We start from the raw sequence: 23,167 nt of genomic DNA, 5'->3' as shown, positions 1-23,167 counted from the left end.
CATGGCACACTGGAAAAGGAAAAAAAAAAGAAAAAAAAAAAAAAAAAAAAAAAAACATTGGATCTAGAGTCCAGACTCTTGAAAACATTGACAAGAAAAAGGACTCTTGATTAAATCTGTTTTAAGCTTAAATCAAAAAGAAATCCGCTCAAATTTAGAGGCTTGGTTCTTGATTTAAGCTTAAATCTGATTGAATCAAGAGTATTTTTTCTTGTCGATGTTTTTAAGAGTCTGGACTCTGTAAATCCAATGTGTTTTTTTTCCAGTGCATTCTTTACTATAATTGCAAATTTTTGATGGTTAATCCGCAAATTATGAATTTTTAAAGGTGCTTATCTTCCTCACACTGGGAAGAAAACACATTGGATCTAGAGTCCAGACTCCTAAAAACATCGACAAGAAAAAGTACTCTTGATTCAATTAGAATCTAGCTTAAGAAAAGAACCAAGCCTCTGAATTTAAGCGGATTTTGTTTTGATTCAAGCAAAAATTCGATGGAATCGAGAGTGTTTTTTCTTGTCAATGTTTTCAAGAGTCTGGACTCTATATCCAACGTGTTTTTTTTTTCCAGTGCAGGCCCGGAAATTTCACAATTTTTATGGTACTTCAGTGATAAGTTCAACTATAACATACTATATTTTGAATAACACTATTATTCAACCCCATTAAACCACCAAAAACTGTTGAACTAACTGTAATAAAAACAATATTGAAATAGAAAAAATATTATGAAGTAAAATTAACGGAATTAGTTGTATTAAAGTATATAAAATATGAAACCTTATTCATTTAAGTTTTCCACAAATTAAAATAGACCAAAAATGAGAGTGAAACATACTTATCGATTTAAATCTTCGCATTTGGACGTATTTATACTAGAAGGGACTATACGTACAAGGTTTGCGTGGGACATAGTTCCTTTTGGCATAAATGCATTGCTTATTTCTTTTCACTTCGTCAAAAATCACGAAAAATTAATGTTTCTTTTGCAGCATTAAATATACAAAATTCGAGCTCGCCTAAAAGTCATTCAATGGCGTCATCGCGACTAAAATTAGAACTAAAATTGAGGAGTCAATTTGCCGCCAGGTCTCTGGCACTGTCCTAAAGTAAATAGCAACAAGACGTACTGCCCTGACTCAGAAGATTCTCATTGAAAATTTTACGATAAAACAGATGAAATTACGTGTAAACCTCTGAGTCTGTATCGATGAGGATACAAGCGTTTAAAGTGATTCCTAGTGCCTTGCTCCACTGGCGCCGCCCTTTTCGGAACTGTATCGACAGGCAGGACTAAATGCGCACTCAAAGGTTTTGATGTGGATTTGGTCGCGTTTTTTAAGTTGGTACACGGTAGGGCGAGTCCATGAAAGAGTTTGGACACGGTTTGGACTTTTTGAAGGCCTTTGTATTTGTCAATACGAGATATATGAGTTTAAAAACGATTTCAATAATTTACTCGCAAAATTTGACAAAATTATAAAAATTGCTTAAAGGTAGGACCACGAATATGAATTCCAGGCAAAAAAACTTGAAAAAAAAAGTCAACTCGGCGGTTGCCAGCCTTTAAACAACGTTCCCATCTAGATATCGTCCACTTAAAATTTTCTTTCAATTTTGTTGCATAGACAACAAAAATAGGACAAAATGTTGTGAGAAAGAGGATCACTTTCAAAGATAAGTGCTGTGATTCACTAAACGGTCAGATAGTATTCTTCTTGTGCACTTTTTTTACGTTTGTACGCAAGACCTCGTACTATCTCATGACCAAGTGAATTGAGACATTTCTTGATAGGCGTATGTTAAGGTGATTTGACGGTTGCCATTTTTTGTGTCAGAGCGACGTGCGATACATCGCATCAATTCATTCCATAATTTCAGCTACTTGTCATTTTTTCCGAATTTTGAGATCGCTTTTCTGTTGTCATGAGACTCAAGTATTCATGTCCCAAATTTGACAAAGATATTCAACGTATTAAAGGCAGGGTTTTTTCAGAGGACAACTATCGTATTCGAGCTCAGTTTCGATATAAGTATTGAATGAGATATTTTTCCTCTGAAAAAACCCTGCCTTTAATACGTTGAATTTCTTTGTCAAGTTTGGTACATGAAATCTTTAGTCTCGTAATAACAGAGGTGCGATCTCAAAATTCGAAAAAAATGACAAGTAGCTGAAATTATGGAACGAATTGATGCGATATATAGCATGTCGTTCTGACACAAAACATGGCAACCGTCGAATCACCAATAGGTCCTTCGTGCACAAAAAACACAGGTGGATCAGTAGACTTCCTATTGATAGGCATACGAAGGGTCGGTTGCGCTGGGCACAGAATTGTGTTTTGATGCTTGGTTCTTGTAGATTAGCTAAAAATAATAAGATCTGTCAAAACAACAACTTCCTACGTTCTATATTAGCCGAGATATCGCCCTTTGAAAAGTTGGGTTTTTGACGTCATCCAGCGCGGTAGTGACATTCTTGGTTTCTTCCACCTTGTTTTCACTCGAGTTTTACGTTGAACAACCTGTGCAAATGTGCGTCACACCGACTGAACTCAAAGTCTTGTAGGCACTAATACATATACGTTTTACGCTAGCATTGCTTTTGGCGCAATGCGAGAAGTATTCATGCAGTCTTAAGGCGCTAAAATGCGGTTCACGACGACCGCACTGTTTAGCGCAATGCGTGAAGTATTTCCACAGTCTTGCAGGCGCTAATATTTTTCATCCTAGTTTCACGTTGAGTAACCAGTGCAAATGTACGTCACTAATGAAAACAAGGAAGAATAGACCAAGGGTGTCACTTTCCGCGTTAGATGACGTCAAAAATCGACTCATCAAAGGGCGATGTCTCGGTTAATATTAAACGTAGAAAGTTGCTGTTTGGACGTATTCATTATTTTTAGCTGATCTATACGAATCAAGCATCAAAACACGATTCTGTGACCAGCACGGCTGACCCATTACGCATAGCACGTCGCTCTGACAAAAAATATGGCGTCCATCGAATCAACTTAAGGATCGTGCTCAGCCCAATGATTTCATTATTATCGAATTGTAATCGATTGAACTAAAGGCATAATTTAGCATCTGGCACCGGCCCTGTAAAGTCCTGTAACTCTAGCTTTTACTGTCCCTTCTCATATTCTTCTGGTCATTGGTGATGCCTGGATTTGTTCATTTTTCGACTACACATTCAGTTTTTGTCTTTATCTTTCCAACCATCAGCCGTTATTCAATTGACCAGACTCTCATTAGATGTTATCATTGATTATGGACAGTCAATCACGCATGTCCTTTCTGTCTCATAACCGGTGACGTAAACAAGTCTATATAAGAATCGGCTGCCCTTTCTTCCAGGTCTTATTTCATCATGTGGAACTCCGCGTTGGCCATCTATCCCTTTTAGCGTCTTCTCTCAGTGTGGTCTACTTTTTCTCTATTTTCATCGCATAGCTTAGTTTGTTCTTGGATTCTATATTTGTTTAAACTTTTTCCTCCTCTTTCGTGTCTTGAAACGGTGTCAAACCGCTTAGCGCGTGACAGCATTTATCGTAGTTTTGAGTTTACTTGAGTTTGATTTTTTTTTTTTTTTATAGGGATTTTATTATTTTTTTTGTTATTTGATCTTTATTGTAATAAAAATTTACAAATGAAGGGAACTAAGGTCGCTTAGACATACATCCCCCATAAAACAATATTACATAGGCTTTTTCCGTTCTACAGAGTCTTTCCTCACGAACAGATCATCCAATGCTTCAGTCAACCAACCCCCGGTTCTAATTCCCTTTGGTTCAATGGTGACATGTAACCGGTTCAATAATAGTCTTACGTTTAAAATTTATTTTTATGCATTTATGATCTGCCACAACATCATCGAGCACTTCTATTTCAATATTTCGAGCGATGTCAGGAGAAGATAATACTAGGTCAACAACTGACTCCCCTTGATCATCAGAAAAGGTTGGAATGAATTTTGTGCAATCATTATGTATAATCAGATTATTTCCTTCTATGAATTCTTCGAGGACTCTACCTCTTGTTTCTGTTTTGAGGTCTCCCCATTTCAGAGAGCGAGCATTGAAGTCACCCGCCACTAGGTAAGGTTCATGAGTATGTCTAAGAACTATCTCTAATTCTAACAGAGCATTTCGAAAGTTTCGTTTGTTTTCACTAGGTGAAAAATAACACGTTATGACGATTAAATTTTCCCATTCGATGGCTATAATATTATTTCCTAATTTATTCTTCTTAATACATCCAATCTGATTCCTGTTTGAATATACGGCTACATTCTTATTGTGGTTCAGCAAGTGTCCTTCCGGGATTTTATTATTCAATTTTACAATTTCGGTACAAAATCGGACACTATTTTGTCCGAAATTAAATTATTAAAAGTGCATTGATAATATTAATATTGTACAGGTAAATATTACATAAATTTCTAATATATATATATATATATATATTTTTTTTTTCTTACAATTCTACTTAATTACTTCACTTAATATGCTTAATATTGATTCAATTTATCTTAAATTACTCAATTCTAAATTATGATGTCTCTATCTCTAATCCCGGAACCGTCTGTGTAGACACTAGGTACATCGGAGGTTATACTACTTGTTGGCTTACTTTGTTCATTTAAAATTTTCTTTTTCTTTATTAGAATTTCCTTAATAAATTCCTACGCAAAATTCGAGTTGCACTGGTAAAAAAAAACTCTTTGACCAATGCCGCGGTGCATTGACTTAAGAGTGCAGTTTCTTGTCGCCGGATTTAAGAGTCTTGAACTCTTGTTTCAAACGGATTTTGCATTGAAACAAGAGTCCAGACTCTTAAATCCGGCGACAAGAAACTGCACTCTTGAACCAAGGGTTTTTTTTTTTTACCAGTGAGGTTTTACTTTCAATCATGATATTTACAATATTATCAGGTTCAACATGTCGTTCTAATGTCTTTTCTAACTCTATTCCGTCTTTGTTCAAGGTAGGACACTCGAAGGAGGTATGCCTGGGAGTATCAATAGCTCCGATATTGCCGCATGGGTACTCAGGAGAATCGCGAAGATGGAATCTATGGAGATATTGAGCATAACAGTTTTGAGCAGTTATGAAGATTTGACGTTGCACATTTCAATACCACATTGGTTCGCCTTCAAATCGTCCATATTTCTACCGACCACATGTGTAATTTCCTAATACTGCACATAGTAGGTGAAATTCTCAAATAAAATTTTAAAACAAATTCAAAAAAAATGTGGCAATGTGGCGTGCATAAGCCATCGATCGAAGTGATACCCTGCTCATTACACAGACCACTTCTCCCTGTGGTATCATCCCTGGATCGACCGCAGCCTATCCCTCTGGCGTCTGTGGTGGCGTCCAATGGGAATGCGCATGGGGCAGCACACTGTTTTTTCTTTTTTCCACGGAGGGGGTTTTAGATGCGGGTAAATGTGTTGAGTGTAGTGTGGTTGGCATCAAGTACGATAAATAATAACGCAGTGGATACGTTATATAATAAATGTGGGGATATTAAACAATTCCGAAATATATTTACTTCCGAAAAATAAACTCGAACAGTAAGGCTGTAATGGTGAGGGATACCTCGATGGTGAAGGATACATGTGAAGATGATAAACAATTCCGAAATATATTTATTTCCAAAAAATAAACTCAAACAGTAAGGCAGTAATGGTGAGGGATACCTCGATGGTGAAGGATACATGTGAAGATAATAAACAATTCCGAAATATATTTATTTCCGGAGTGCCGTCTGATAAGCCGAACGGTGAGGTTCTCCGCGCGCTGTAACGCTCTCTTATCAGATCTTGATTTCTCGATTTCTCAGCCGGCTCAATGCCTACGTGTCCTTCTGTACAGTGGCCTACTTTGTGAATATGTAAATATTTAACGATCAAATCGCGATCTGGGGGTTATCCCCCAGGTTAACAAGAAACTCGTAAATAAATTCTGTGACAATGAGAAAATGTTTCGCTCATGATCTCGAACAATGTCCAATTTGTAAATGTGGAGTGCACTTTAAAACTGACTGTGTTGATGTGAATTGTACAAGAATTAAAAACGCAGAACTTGAATCAGAGGTAAATAGACTCTCTCAAAACATTACATCCAAAAGTACCTCTACATCTTCTCTTTCTCTATCTGTTTCTCGCAGAAACAGCACTAAGAACGATAATATTTCTCTAACCTCTAAAGCTCAATCCCCAAATCCCACTATGACGAGCTCTAACAGGGATGAGGAAATGGAAATGTTGAAAAATCAAAATAATCAACTTCTACAACAGGTCCAACAATTAACTTCTCAGCTTAACTCTATGTCACTTCAAATTAGTGAACTAGTATCAGAATTGGCAGCAGCTAGGAAACAAGCAAATCCACCTGCACCTGTCTCGGCTCCAACCCCAGCCCCCGGTAAAAGACCAAGGGAAACCACGGGAGTCTCGCCCTCCAAACCTAAAAAGGTACCATCACTTGCGCAAAAACAACTGCATGCGGATCAAAATAAGTTCGCCGCCCTCACGGATGATGATGATATGGATAACGACGACGACAACTCTAACGATCTCTCTCTTGGCTCCGACGATGATGTATTTGTAAACCCAGGAAGTATTAATCCAATTATTAACTCTGCTATCAATAGAATTAAGAAAACGAAGACTAACAATAAAACTAAAATTATCAAAAATACCCCTGAAAAACCTACTACTGCTTCTGATAATACTAAATCTGATTCTTTGAATGTGTCTACTAATGACCCTAATCTCTCACGACTAACTAGATCCAAGTACAAAAAACCTCCCCCAATTTTTACTGCAATTAATACTAAATTTGATGATCTTGCCAAAATTCTTAATAAAATCGACTTAAGCAAATGGAACTCTACTGTACTGAACAATGATTCATTTAAAATCAACGCAGTAGACGATGATACACATGCCAAAATTATTAATGATCTCAAAAATGCTAAAATCTACTTTAATACGTATGAGAATAAGAACACCAGACCTATCAGAGTTCTAGTCAAAGGTCTACATCATTTAACTCCATCAGATAGTATCATCAACAGCCTTAAAAATCTTGGTTTTAAACCTATTTCAGCCACATCGAATCTCAAGCGTATTGTTGAGTATCCTGAGTCCACAACATCTGATAAATCCAAAACTGTAGACAAAGAGACTAGTGAACAACCTAACACTTCTACTAAACCATCTGTCAACTCTGATGTGCGGGCGGAAAACAGCGGAGGTGGCGAGGATAACGCAGGTAAAACTGGGGAAGGTACGGATACAACCGTCACCCCCCCAGTTATTAAGTATGTACCACTCAATACTTTTACTATCAGCTTTGATCATTCTGACAAAATTGAGAAAATTTATGAGATTAAGGTAATTGCGAATTCTCGAGTCACGGTGGAACCAACACCAGCAAATTCCCCCCTATCACCTATTCAGTGCACCAGGTGCCAATCGTTCAATCATTCTGCGAACTTCTGTTTTTACCCCCCGCGCTGCGTAAAGTGCAGTGGAGAGCACCTATCCTCTCAATGTGAGAAACCTAAATATTTTAACGATCCTATATGCGCAAATTGCGGAAAAAATCATCCAGCCAGTTACAGAGGCTGTATAGTAGCTAAAACTGTCGCTGAACAAAGAAGAGAACTATTTAAAAAGATCGAGGAAAAAAGGGCAGCTAGAACTGGACAACAAGTCCCTCCAGCTGCAACCACATTGAGGAAGGGCGTATCCTTTAGAGACGCCTTTAATTCAAAAAGAGAATTTCCGCACTTAAGAAACCAAAAAATCGATTCAACCCCACAAAATTCACAGAATGTCAACACTCCGTCCAACGATCCCTCAAATGTTCCCACAAACCCATTACAAAATGACAAATCAAATGAAATTCTTGCTATGATGAGTGAAATTTTATCTTCTATCCATGACCTGTCTCAAAGAGTAATAACATTAGAAAACAAAACTTTGACTAATCCGAGTAGCTCTGTTGCAAATAAAAGAAGATGAGTGATCGTCCTCTTAAATTAGCTTGTTTTAACTGTAATAGTGTTAACCTTAGATCTAATGAAATACACCGCTATCTTCATGATAGAGATATCGATATTATGCTGCTCACGGAAACACACCTCGCCAGTGGCATTTCATATCGTGGGAGGCCCAAAGGCTACGAATTTTTCAGGGCAGACCACCCTAGCGACTCCTGCAGGGGAGGAACAGGGCTACTGATCAGGAGATCAGTAAAATTTTACTACGACCCCAATTTGGACGTCTCGACGGACAACATCCAGGCGGTGGGGGTGAGCGTCTCTACCAAATCGGGGGAGATTTTCATTGCCTCCGTCTACTGTCCTCCGAACGAGACTACTAAGAGGGAGGAGTTTGCTGATCTCTTCGAGAAGCTGCCTAAAAGATTTATCCTTGCAGGGGACTTCAACGCAAAGTCCCTTGCGTTTGGATGCAGGGCCCCTAACCCCAGGGGTAAGGAGCTCCTGCAGGCTATCAACGACATTCATGCCAATGTCGTCACCGATGGGTTTCCCACATATTACCCAAAAGACCACAACAGAAAGCCGGACCTTCTCGACTTTTTTATTTCCCGTAATGTTTCAAGGAACTATCTTGCTGTTGGATCAGAAATTGAGATGAACTCTGACCACATACCCATCAAACTGGCTATTTATCAGTCAGTAATTCTGAAAAGACGTAACAAAATCACTAACGCAAAAACAGATTGGGACCTCTTTAGATCCATCCTAAATGAGGAAATTAACATTAACCCTATTGTTTCCATCTCTGAGTTAGAGGAAGAATCCAAGAACGTAGCGGAGGCGATCATATCTGCGGCGACTAGGGCTTCACCGATTATTAAGTACACAAATACTCAATTAAATTTACCTCCTGAACTCAGGAACTTAATTACAGAGAGACGAAGAGCGAGAGCAAAATTCCAAAAAAGCAGGTTTTATAAAGACAGGCAGCATTTTGAGAAAATTAACAGGATAACCACAACGAAAATCTCCGAGTTCAGGGAAGAACAGAATTTTAATTACTTGAAAGAACTTACTCCAACACCCACCACTGATTATTCTCTGTGGAAAGCCACAAAGTACCTTAAAAAATCAGTAGGTTTTTCACAACCTTTGAAAAAACCTGACGGCCAATGGACCAAGACTCATCAGGAGAAAACTGACGAGTTTTGCCGCCACTTATCGGAAGTATTTAAACCGCATGAACATATCATCTCTGATATTGACATAGAAGCCGAAAAAGCTAAAATTATCCCTTCCCCCCCTGAAGAAATCGGTAAAGTCTCAACAACGGAAGTCGCAGATACGATTAAATATAAGGTAAAAGTCAAGAAGTCGCCAGGATTGGATGAAGTCACTGGTGACATGCTTAAGAATCTCCCGAAAAAAGCTATCAGGAAGATAGCGGATATATACAATGCAATTTTTAAATTTCAATTTTTTCCCTCAACCTGGAAGATGGGGGAGGTCATACTTATCCACAAAAAGGGTAAGCCCGCGCACCTGGCTTCATCACACAGGCCTATCACCCTCTTGTCAATATTGGGAAAAATTTTTGAAAGGCTCCTTCTCAATCGCCTTATGCCCATTATTGATGAGAGGAAGATATTGCCTAAGCACCAGTTCGGCTTCAGGAAGAGGCACTCCACTGTGGAGCAAATCCACAGAATTACTAATCTTGTTGAAAATTGTTTCGAGCATAAAATGATCTGTTCAGTCGCCCTTCTCGACATAGCTCAAGCTTTCGATAAGGTCTGGCTGGCCGGGCTAGCGTTTAAATTGCTCAAATTATTGCCAATTAATTATTACATCCTACTAACTTCGTATCTTTATGGTAGATCTTTTCGGGTCAGACATGAAGATACGTACTCTAAATTCATGCCAATTGAGGCTTCAGTACCCCAAGGTTCATGTTTGGGACCTGTGTTATTTTTACTTTACATGTACGACTTGCCCAAAGTGAAAGGTACACGTGTCTCGACATTTGCCGATGACACTGGTATCTCAACTTTCGGATCAAACGCTAGAACGGTGGGCCAGACTCTTCAAAGGGGACTGGACAGAACTTCAAAATATTGCAGGCGCTGGAAAACAATGGTAAATAGTACCAAGTCCCAGCACTGCACATTCGGAAAAATTAAATTTCCTAGCATTAAAGTTAAACTTGACGGGGAAATTATCCCTCAGTAAAATCTGCCAACTACCTGGGTGTGAGGCTTGATTCGAACTTAACGTTCGGTCCTCACATCCAGGCTAAAAGAAAGCAGATCCTAAGCAAATACAAATCTATGTGGTGGCTTTTTAAGCCGGGCAGTGGATTGTCTCTTCGCAATAAAATCTTACTTTACAATATGATACTGAAGCCGGTCTGGACCTATGGATGCCAGTTGTGGGGGTGCGCCGCCAGGACAAACATTCAAAGGATTCAGTCCGTACAAAGCAACATCCTCCGAGGGCTTACCGGGATCCATTGGGACGACTACGTCAAGAATGACGTAATTCACCGGATTCTCGGTATCCCCTCGGTGGTTGAAACTATTCAAAAATTGTCCTTGCGGTACGCCCAAAGGCTCTCCAATCACCCTAATAGCGAAGCAGCAGATCTTGTCTACAAATACAAAGCTGGTCTAAGACGCCTCAAACGGCGAAAGCCATTTGATTGCGTCGCGGACCAACTAGATCAAATTATCGATGTTAATGTGTAATAACTTCGCCTCCCGGATTTTCCAGGGAGATGATTCACCTTTTCTCAAAAGACAAACCACTATTTATTTACGGTGCAATTCTCTTAATTTGTCTTCTTTCAACATGTGTTTTCTGCGGGGCGCTCGCGGGGCGGCGTCGCGGGGTGCTGGGAGCTCACCACACGTAAAGCGCGTGAGGAGTTTCCTACTACCCGGGGCGCCGGGTTTCGGGGCGCAACGCGAAACGACTTCATTACAGCCGCTTTCCGCATCATCGTCCGCATTCCGCCCGAACATCTGAGGTAATTTGTCAAAAATGAATTGATGCCAAATTTCTTTTTAAGTATTTGTTATTTTGATGAAAAGCCATTAAGAATAATTTTAACCTCCATTTTGTGTACCTTCTACATATTTACCCCCAAAAGACAGTCGTTATACCCCCTTGTTTATATCTTCATCTAGTCACATTCATAGAAATTTTTGGTAAAAGACTCTTGTAATTTTCCAAATAATAACACCATTTGGCACACATCGCATCTCAACGCACCGCTCTAACATCGAGCATCTCTAATCTTAACGTCTCCTATCACTTGTACTGATTGTGTCTGACTCTCGACTGTCACTCGTGCATTATCATTGCATTATGCACCTATTTCTCTATTAATTATTAATTAATATCTTATTGTTTTATAGCGGGGACGGGGGGCATAATAATTAAGATCCAAATATCTATACTTTATTTAGCATGTATACATATGTATATATTTTGCACCAATTATCTCAATCGTAATGTACAGCACCTGTACATTCTGTAATCTAGATAGGGCCGGTGTCGTACCAGCCTACCCATTATTGTAAAAGTAGTTCTTAGTTCCTAGTTATAAGAAATAGAGTTAATACCATGTAGTCCTCTATTCTTTCAATAAAGAAAAAAAAAAAAAAAAATTTATTTCCAAAAAATAAACTCAAACAGTAAGGCAGTAATGGTGAGGGATACCTCGATGGTGAAGGATACATGTGAAGATAATAAACAATTCCGAAATATATTTATTTCCAAAAAATAAACTCAAACAGTAAGGCAGTAATGGTGAGGGATACCTCGATGGTGAAGGATAAATGTGGGGATAATAAACAATTCCGAAATATATTTATTTCCGAAAAATAAACTCGAACAGTAAGGCTGTAATGGTGAAAGATACCGTTCCGAACTCGACGAGTGTCGTGTCTCTGATTTTATTTAAGGCGTCAATCGTCGATTTTCCTTTCCTGAATCCGAATTGACTTTGGGCGAGAATGACTTTCGCTTGAAATCTTCTAGCAATAACGTGGTCAAAGATTTTGCTGAATGTATTGAGTATGCATATCGGTCTGTATTAGCTGTTTCCTTGTCTGCTAGGTTTTCTGTCATCATTGTTTTCTTTTCTTTTATTAGTTTTTAGTGAGCTTCCACATGGAAATATACACTTTGTTTAGACAATAAATGTACTGAGTTAAACAGAAAAGAACCAACCCACATTTTGGAAAAAATTAAATTGTTAGTGGTTTTGAACGCAACCACTGTTCTACTACCTATCGCCAAAAATTCAAAGTTTTTGTTGGAGCAAATTTTGCAGAAATTGAACTTGAAGTTTATCGTTTACATTGAGTCTTATGCAGAAGCCAAACTTTAAACCTCTTTTTCTCGGTTCGATCCCGATGTGGCCTGGTTCCTTTCTGTTTAACTCCGTCCAAATAAGTGGGAAAATACAAGCAACCGTCTTAACATTGTGTTAATATGTTTGTCTCAGAATGTATCGTCTATGGGTACAAAATGAACTACTTGTTGTCAGTTTCTTGTATAATATAACATGTAAAAGCTAAGATAATGTCTTAAATGATTTTTCCATATATTGACGTCCTGATTTATCAAAAAAAAATACGGCTAAAATCCATTACACGTCGAGGTGGTGGTAATGTGCAAACTTTAAATCTGAAAGATCCATCTTAACTGACGGCATTATGTGACAGCAAACAATTTTAATTTGCTTGGTCTTAAAGCCGTTCTTCAGCACTGTAAAAACCGATGCCATCGTAGATTGATCAATGGAAAATTTATATATTTTAGGACATCTCGTCTGATTCCAAGCATCACATCACGTTGCAGTGTGGGTGATATTTAAGCGCAAAATATGACTAAGAAAAAATTTGAATTAGCTTTAAGAGTATGCTTCAAGTAAATATCGCAAATCGAGAGGCAGCGTTTGCGACATCCACCCGGTACTTATTTTTGGAGTTATGTCGAAGTGTTTTTTGGTCACATTTTCTATACAAATACCACCATCATGTTAGCAGCCAAAGTTTTTCCCAACAATTTCAAATTTGGACTAAGAATTGCAAGTATCTTGTTCGTCCTCGTTCGTGTCTTAGACACATTTCCTACTCGAAATTTTACCTGAAAATTTGATTTTTTATATTCAGGAGTTATAGTAGCCAACTATTGTCTAACTTCTAAAATGAGGCATCAATCTTTGCTTCTTATTCGAGGGGTTTTAGAAAAATTTGGCTGCTAACCACTAAAACAAAACAAAAATTGAACGTTTTCATGAAATTTTGAGAAGAAACTTTTTCTAAGAACTAGCAAAGACTAACAAGAGAATAACAATTCATATTCCAACATTGTGATGGTTTGAAAAAAAAACCTTGGTAAGGCGTGGCGTGCATTGCGATATATCGATTGATCTGTCATTTAAACCTACGGAATAGGATCGATTAACAGTGCGTTCGCAACAAATACCTTAATAAGCGATTCTTTACCATGACCTCAAATGAGGAAATATCGATAAATGATCATTCACAATTTGCTAGTTACAAAATACCTGACACTCTGAAGCATGGTTTGATACTCCTAAATTTTGATGAAATCGTCCGAAGTCAAGAAATGATCAATTCGTCCCCTTCCAGCCAAAGCACCATGCTACGGTTCAAAATTTCCGCCGCCATTTTGACATTTAACTGAGAAGTTGTTGGTTGAATTCGTCTGAAAATTTCACTGAATTTTATCGACGGCACAAAGAAAATTTAGTGACATTTTCAAAAAAAAAAAAAAAACGACTACTAAAAGTAAAAAATTTGAATTTTTGGGTAAAATTTTGTAGAAAATATTTCCAGGACAACAGCAAAGAATAACAGGAAAATAACAAGTTAAAGTCCAGCATTGAAAGTTAGAAATAAAATTTGGCTACTAACTTCGTTAGGGTACAAATACCTAATATTCTACAGCGTGGTTTGATACTCCGAAATTTTGATGAAATTTTCCAAAGTTCAGAAATAATCAATTACTCTTCGATCGACTGTCGAACCGCTCTAGCACGTGCTGAAGATCAACCTCGATTTCAACCCGCAAATTTCAGATGCAACAGGAAAAGGAGCAAGGATAAGGTTGCAAGGGTGCAGGGTAGGAGGCGAGGGAGGGAGCCGAGTCATCATAATTACGACGATAATGCGATTACACATCCCAAACGGGGGGCAGTAGCAAAGAAGTAGTATATATCTTACGTCTGCTCTGTATCTCGCCCAGCGGGATGTCTGGGGCCGCACAAGTGGGGGCAAAGGGATGAGTAAAGGGATCAGGGGATGAGGCGGGAGGACTGGCGCCAAGCCACCGCCATCACCACCGCCGAAGCCCTGCAGGGACAGAGACAACACTCTTCTCCGAAACAAAAGTTATACATCACATTTTATGCTCCCCCCTTCCGCCCGGCCGTTTCATCTCCGCGCCGGAATCTCGACTTTTTGGTTTCCGTGCCTCTCCCGTCACAAGCGTCATTCCGAGTTAACCAAATCAGTTTTCGCTTCCGTTTTATTTTTCCTTCGCCGTCCTTTTGTCCAGTATTTTTCTTTTTTTTGTGCCATATTTCGTCGTCTCCCGAATGAAGGAACGTAATTCCATTCCAAGGCTGTAATAATTGACCCGAAATATTATTTTTTGTACAAGAATGGACTTGTGTAATTTTGGTTCAAAGTTTTTCTGATTTTTGCACGAGAACAGACGAAAAATCGGTGAAATTTTATTAGTCAGAAATGCCCAACATTTTCATGATAAAAATGAAATTTTCCAGGGGAAATTGGCAATTGAAATGTAGTTTTTTGATATCGATATTATATTGCCAAAACTTTGAAAATCCAAAGATCACCAAACGGTGATTATAAATCCAGAAAACTTTAAAGAACTGACTACAATTTAAGAGAAAACTGTAGACCAACACCAATGGCATCGCCCTGAACGATCTGGGTGGGCACATAGTCCATTTTTGACGATGCGAGTACCCCCTTTGATTGCAGGTTACTCTAGTCATTTCGATTCGAAACCTCGTATCTCTATGTTGGTGTTTTAGAATTGATGTTCCAATTTTATTTTTCCAAAGAGAAACAAGCTTTTCATAAAGTTTTAAATATTTGCAAAATATATTGCTAACAGTGAGAGCTTTTTCCAATAAATTACGCAGACTAGTTTTCTCTATAAAAAATAATATATGTATGGCAGAAAGTTTGCTACGTATCAAACAGAGATACGTGGTTTTGCACTTTGGCCATCGATATTCTGAGCCATAGTCACTAGGAAATAAAGTCTGATTAAATGAACCATAAGCAGGGTGTTTTATATCTCTCATAATCATGTATCATAATCATGCATCAAAATCATGTTCTGTCACAACGATGCATTTTAAAATCTATGAGTAATATTTGATTTCCCTCCCATTATGAAAAAAATCAACGTCTCTCCTTTTTTTTCAATCAGTAATACTTTGGAAGTAAAACTGAGAGCTATGAAAATGGTATTTACAGTTTTTGATTGATGATAATGACAAATGATATTGATTTATTTTTCCCACCCTACGTTAATTTTTGAACTTCTGCATGATTTTTGGCCCTTTCTTGTAACATATTTCATCATCTACACGCCTTGATATTTTACCAGTTTTCAAAGCAGCTTTGGGCTCCGGAAATGATAAAATTATTGCTCCCTTTCGTACACTTAAACTCGGGTCTATTTTTATTAGGTAGTCTCAAATTCCATGTAATATTTATAGGCATGGGCTATTTTTCATTTCTTCCTCGCCAAATAATCCCCGAGTATTCAGCATGAAACTCTTTCGAACCGACAACTCAAAAGTAATAAACAATAAAGATCATCCAAACTCAGAGAGCTCCAAAATGTCAAAATGGAACCATAAATTTTGTTTCACATTGGATATCACGATGAAGCTATGAGCTCATTGTTGATTAAATTCGGGTTTACATAAAAAATAATTCAGGTAATCCTCCTTTGGGTAATGTCGTTCTTTTTCAATCCTGGCTTGGTATGAGTGTAACATCCAGTGGTGTGGCGTGAATTGCGCTGTATTGATTATTATGCCATTTAATCCTGTGGTAAAGAATCGATTATTAAGATGTTCGCTGCGAACACCCTGTTCATCGATCCTTTCCCATAGGTTTAAATGACAGACAAATCGATGCATCGCAAAATACGCCACGCCACTGATATAACATCCCGATGAAAAGAGCCCAAATCCATTTGAACACTCATACAATGTATTACAGCTTCGGAGTATGTAAAATTGCCAACCCTCGGTTTTGAAGGCGCGTTGATCGGTCAAAGGAGAACGGTCTTGACACTGTGATGCAGACGCGATTTAATGCTGCTCGTTCGTCCCACGATAGTCCCTGCAGACTGCTCACTATTTACCTCTACTATTCAGACTCTATTTTACTTCCGTTTTTATGTTACTTTTTACGTCGAAAGTAAAAGTCGATTCCCTTGATATACGAGACAAAAAACAACTAGATATGGAAAAAAATATACATATTTGCATGTAAATCAAACATTAATTCATAAAGTCTTCAAGACGAATGAGTTGGCATTTCCATAAAATAGTTCAACATGATATCTCATACCAGAGAAATAGTGAGAGATTTAAGGGGAAAAGGAATGAGGTTTAATACCTTCGTCATTTTCTAAAGTCATCGTTTGGATGTGATTATGAAAACAGAGTAAAGGCGTTCATTCCTTTCTACTAAATGCGATCCATGTGATGGCAACCTTGTTTTTAACAACAGCAAGATGCTCTAAATTTACCGCATTTAGCAGAATGGAACCAAACCACATCACTATTGCCAAATATAACTGGACAATTTGATTTTTTACAAGAGAACGTGCGTGCGGACTCCTTTGAAAATATTAAGTAACTTGCTTTGTACTATGCAGCAATACGGAAATTTGCACAAAAATCCGCACAACCGTTTTCACGTAAAACATTAAATTGCCCTAAAAAATTGGCAATATTTGATATGGCTTGGTTCCTTTCTGCTTAGCGCGGTCCAAATGTAACTCATTTCTTGACTATGCATCTCAGTTCACAATGAGCACTGTAGCAATACAAGTATAACCGAATAAAGCACTCCGGAGAACAAGCTGAGGAGAAACTGAAAATTTCAGAGCAATTTAATTTTTTACAATAGCACGTGTGTGTGTGTGAATCTCTTTTAAAGTTTTAGGGACTTGCTTCGTACAGTACACAAAACTGACTGAAATTAGAAAAAAATGAATCCGCACAATTGCCCTAAAAATTTGGCAATATTTGATATGGCTTGGTTCCTTCCTGCTTAGCGCGGTCCAAATGTAACTCATTTCTTGGCTATGCATCTCAGTCCACAATGAGCACCGTAGCAACACAAGCGTAACCGAACAAAGCATCCCGGAGAAAAAGCAGAGCTGATTTATCGGTTTCATCGCACGGTTTTGATCATTGTGACGATTACCAGCAGAGTAGCATGCACGACAAAAGCAGGGCAACGGGCGCGGGGGCGCGAGGAGGGAACTTAAATTCATAAATTAGACGTTTTTCGCCGCCAAACGACGAGGTTGGATATTGTTTTGAGCCCATAAATTCCACCGGGCGAGCTGTTAAAATAATGCCTCCTCTTTGATAAACGTTCCAGCGAGGGATTGCGTTTGTTCTGAATTTATGCGTGGATCCTAGTGCCCGGGCCACGGCGCATATGCACGGGGACTTTTAATAATTCAAAACGCCGTCCGCCAAAGTGCAAGGGTGAAAATTTCGGCCGCGGCATCAAAGTATTTTTCAGTGGCGTGGCGTGCTTTGCGATATATCGATTGATCGACCGTTTAAACCTATGGAAAAGTATCGATAGACAGGGTGTTTGCAGCGAACACCTTAATAATCGATTATTTACCACAGCTTCAAATGGGGATATATCGATAGATCGCAAAGCACGCCACGCCACTTTTCCCTTCAACTTTGCACAAAGGAAATCAAACGCTGTGCGAAAGGCGAAATGAGCTCACGCGCCGCCGTGCTAAGTAAGAACGCCGTATGAGCCTTCAGACGTTGCCAAGTCTCCTCCGATAAAAACCGAATTTACTTGGAAAATTGTGAATATTATAATCCAACATTTTCAGAGAGTTTTGTATGCAATTTAGTATAAAATATCGGAACATTTCAAGGAAGCATATGCATGAATGTGGTCGAAAATACATGTTTTATCAAGGGAAATTAGGCAACTCTCGAATGTTCATACGACGTTCTTCCTTAGTACTGCAACACGGAACTGCGCGGATCTCTCGCAGAAATTAACACGGGCTACTGGAATTATTCATCACCATACATTGGAAAAATGCATACGTATAGTCGCTTTTACTGCGCTCTCTGGCGCTCTGCGACGACTAACTGCCACAGTATCTGGTCCTCCCACAACGCCTCAGGCAGTTGGCACTCCCTCATTTCATTTAAAACCCCCTTGTCGCCACCCTTCCACTCTCTCTCACTTTCGAATCTCCAATGGACCACTAGACAAGGTACGAATTTAAGCAACCTGATACTTGTTCTTTAACTAGAATTTCACGTAAAACACGATTCGCGTAACGAAAATTACTGAAATCAACCCCTTACGAAGATATAATCGCTTTTATTTCACAGTGGTTACGACAAATTTGAACTGCCCGCTCACAACTCAAAGCTCTACGTGAGTCAAATCGAGCACTACCACGGCTCCAGCAAGCTTCTCAAACGAGCAATGTTCATTTCCCACCGTGTGTTGTTCAGACTATAAGCAATTTGCTGTAACTGAGCCAAAGCTTCAAGATTGAGGTTGCCAGATTTTTATATCGCAGAGACTGTCATGATAACGTTTAGCGCGCGATATGAATCACGTAGAGCATTGAGTTTTCATGAGCGGGTGGTTTAGACTCACGCATCAAGAATCATTAATTGTCTTCGTAAGGAGTTGATTTCGGTAATTATCGTAGTGCGCATTGTGTTTTACGTGAAATTTTGGTTCAGAAACATGTATCAGAATGCTGCAATTCGTACCTTGTCTACTGGTCCATTGAGCACTATTAAAATTATTGCCATTGAATCGGAGTGTTGCGTAAGTCATCGATTCACTAAATGAAGGGGCTCTTCTTTTCTTAACTTTATCGCAATACAATTGAAATAAAGTGCAATTTTTCGCATCACATTGAGCCTACCTCTTTTATACACATTAAGTTCATTTCATTGATCGTTTAAAGTCGGCATTTATTGACAACATGATTTAAAAAATTGCAAAATTATTGCCGTTGCCTTTTACTGCTTAAAAGTTGGAGAGTGAGGTTGTTGCGCTGAGAGCTGAGCGTTATACTGCCGTGCAACGCAAAAACGCCGTAAACGCCATTTTACATTTTTTAAAAACATGTATCATAGCATAAAAACTTGTGCACTTTCGGACATTGTTTTTACAGAATTCTATTGCAAATGCTATCAAGAACTTAACCTGAAAGTTTGAGGTGCATGGGTAAAACAGTTTTTATTTATAAAGTGTAAGAGTCAACGAAATTGGGGAAAATCTTAATGGGTTTACGGCGTTCTCGCTTAGCACGGCAGAATAGGAAAAAAGTACAAGTAGGAGAAATCGCTTAAAATTCGGATAAAAACCGCTCCGTCACACTCGAAAACACATTTTTCCCCTCGGTTCCATCCGGGATCTTTGAGACGGTCATAAACAGACCCGAACGAGAAGCAAAGCGCGCGACGCTTTGTTAAGCCGGGGGAAAAAACTCCAAAGAAAAGAAGTGGGACAAACTATAAAGGGGTTAGACGACGAATCATGACACTTATGAGGTGTTCTTAACGCTTTGAGGTAAATATGAAAGAATGTTCCCGGTGTCAAGCCATCAAGTCTCTACTTACAGGCGCGCGGGATGACAAGGGATGGGGGGGCTGAAGGGATTTTCGTCCACCTCCAGCGCGTAAAGCCCGGGTCCTGGAGGAGACTCCAACAATTCTTAATTCCAGCCTCTGTTGTGAGCTACAAGTAGGGATTTCAGCTTAGTTGCAGCCCCGCATAATCCCGGCGTCCTTTTCAGCTCCCCGTCGCAGCGTTGCCGACTCGTCTGAAATTATGGCGCTTTTTGTGCGTATATTGAATTCGTCCAATTTTCCGGGAGATTCGGCAACGGTGCCCCGACCCCCGCCCGAGATCGGACAGTTTTGATAAACTTGCTTCTTTATGACGCCGCATCTTTTCTTGCCGGTGGCGCTTTTCGGCGGGTAATTAATTATCGAAAAAATGAAAGAGGCTGGATTACCCTGACGCGAACTTGAATTTAGGCGCTGTTTTTTTTTCTCCTTTTTTTTTTTTGGATTACCGGCTGTATTCATAGTTGCTTCTTGAGCCCCCGGACGAAGCCTGGGTCGTTAGGGTCATGCTAGAGAGATTTTTCAAAAAGTTAGCCCTTATACCAGGAAACATCATGGGCGGATCCAGGCACCTCGAACAGGAATGAAGGCGCAAGTAGGGTCCGGGGGGCCTCCCCTTGAAATTTGTTGAATTATTGAAGCACCTAATATGCAATTTGAGTTAATTTTGCCACGAATTATGCCCAAATGTAAACGTTTTTCATTCTTCTTTCCTTACTTTTGTCTTCTTTCCCTTCTTTTTCACAGAAAAAAAATTTTCGGCGTTTTTACCAAGGTCCGTTGGTACCTTTACCATATCACTTTTTTTTACCAAGTATTGGTAATTTTACCACAGACTGGTAAGCTTATATAAAAACCGGTATTTTTACTGTTTTTTCCAGGTAAGAATACCACTTTTATTGGTAATCAATTCCCGGTAACTTTGCCATTTCATTTCGGTAATTCTACCACAGTCGATAAAAAATATTGGTATTTTTACCAAGGTCCAGTAAAATTACTGAGATAGTTCAATAATTTTACCGAGATTTCTCGGTAAAATTACCAATTCCATAAATGGTAAATTTAACAAGAAAAAATTGGGATCAAATAGAACCCTCAATTCTTAGTAACTTTACCATTTTCTTAGTAAATATACCGATATTTTTTTTCAGTGTTGTCTTCCTTTTTTCCTTCATTTTGTCTTTCCTTCCTTTTGTCTTTTCTTCTTTTTCCTTCCTTTTTTCTTCTTTCTTTTTTTCAGGAGCACAGGAAGCGTGTGGCGCCCCCTACGCCCTCCTCTTTGGATCTACCTATAGGAAACATCCTGTGACTCGTAACAAGGACATTGAATGGCTTTTACAGCCACGGGTCATATACATAGAATAAATACATGTAAGGTTGCCACATTATACTTGGTTGAATTGCTAACGTAATCGCTCCATAATCATGAATAAACCTTTTGGCCGGATATAGAGGTGTGCTCGAAACATAACACGAACGATCCCCTCCATTATTACGGTCTCAACTTTGAGAGATTTCTTTTCTCGCAAAATTCTACGCAAGAACAAGTTCTGAAACTGCAAATTTATGCAGCTTGCAAGAGCTCTATTCTAAGTCCTGGGTATGAATTCTGGCAGTTGGGACGAATTTTCATGGAACTAACGAGTGGATCTGTTGAAACAAATATCATTCGGCCTTAATCCCTAAACATTTGAAAAAAAACCCAGAGAGGAGATGTGTCTACCATCGTGTTGTTTGCAAAAATCATGTTTTTTTTTCTAAAAATATAGCTTCTAATTATATGAAAGTATTCCAATTTACCAAATATTTGGACTGCAAATTTTTTCTTGGACAGTGAACTGCGTGTATTTTCGGCAAGTCCGGGAGTTTGGACCGTTGATGGAACCACATTATCTCCCAATTTGCACAAATCAAGATTTTCATGGTGGAATAGTCGAATTGCAAAAACTCGATACATGAAAGGAAAAACCGCTACCATATTAGGACTCGTTGGCCCTAAAAATGACTTAGGTGTGCTCAAAAAACCTGAGTAAATTATTCATCTGTCGTCCGTAAAGCAGAATTTGTCAAAAAATCGGGTTTTTGCGGGTGAAAGCTCGTTAGAGTTAAAAGGTCTGTGGATTTCTGAATGTTGACCAAATCCAAAATTATTTTACAATGTTTCTTACCACATGGATTGGGACGTTTTGGGTGTGTGCCTTGTCTATTCACATAATGAATTACACAGGATATTCAGGCTATTTTTGCATGTATTTAAATTTTAGTTGGACGCATTTAAATTAAAAAAAAAAAAAAAAAAAAAAAAAAAAAAAAAAAAAAACTATATCTATTGTGGCCTAAGCCCTGTCATGTATATATTCTTGTGAATCTCGGAGCTCATGTCAGAATGAATATAATTCCTTTTGATTTAAATGCGTCCAAATCTCAAGAGAAATGCATATGTTTAATACTGAATCAAGCCATTTTGCTTGGGATAAGGTCGTCTCAGAGATTTAGGCCGTACCATTTCACCGAAAAAAAGTGAATCTGATTCAACATTCTGGAGGTAAAAAGTGTACGAGAACTCAGAGAACGCTGAAGTACTCACTACAGCACTTACTTCAGCAATGCCAAGATTCAAAACTAAATGCTGTGGCGGGTAATTCAGCATTTTATAAGTTCCCGCACATTTTTGTTGCATCCAAAATTTTAACCTACTTCACTTTTTTTATAGGTGTTTTTTTCTCTCTTTTAAAGAAAAAAAATCATTATACTTTCAGAAGCTGAAAACATTGTCAGAAAAATTTTATTTCGCACTATATTCAGGATCCAATATAGTGGATGGAATATATTTCCAGACACAAGTAGCAAGCATGTCTCTTTCAGGATCAGGTTCTCGAATATGCCTCCACAGGCAAAGCGACGAAAACGTCTAATGAGTATCCCATTTTCCGCGAGGTTGCGTACGCCAAAAAGAAACCCTCGTCGCAAAGACAGATGGTCTGCCGGGCGTTGAGCACGAACAAAAACGTCGATTAAAGACTGTCATCATCCCAAGGAAACCGCGGGGAAACAAGAGGTATAAATTCATCCGCGGAAAAAGACGATGGAAATCGCGGGGACGAAGAAAAAACCACCGAGGATAGTAATGAAGATAAATAATTCGGGCGAACTTTGAAAGCGGCCGGAAAAATATGGCGGATG

General features: G+C 38.7%; 1 long non-coding RNA gene across 1 annotated transcript; it reads left to right on the top strand.

Moving 5' to 3' along the window:
- The first annotated feature begins 3,365 nt into the window (after positions 1–3,365).
- On the top strand, positions 3,366–21,455 carry LOC140225722 (uncharacterized). Its single transcript, XR_011900700.1, has 3 exons — positions 3,366–4,100; positions 4,990–5,212; positions 21,225–21,455. It is a non-coding gene; the product is annotated as an uncharacterized lncRNA (long non-coding RNA).
- Positions 21,456–23,167: the final 1,712 nt, after the last annotated feature.

The sequence above is a fragment of the Bemisia tabaci genome, chromosome 10 (genome assembly GCF_918797505.1).
Source record: "Bemisia tabaci chromosome 10, PGI_BMITA_v3".
Lineage (NCBI taxonomy): Eukaryota > Metazoa > Arthropoda > Insecta > Hemiptera > Aleyrodidae > Bemisia > Bemisia tabaci.
Note: the sequence above shows the minus strand (reverse complement) of the source record. Positions and strands in the feature narration are given on the sequence as shown.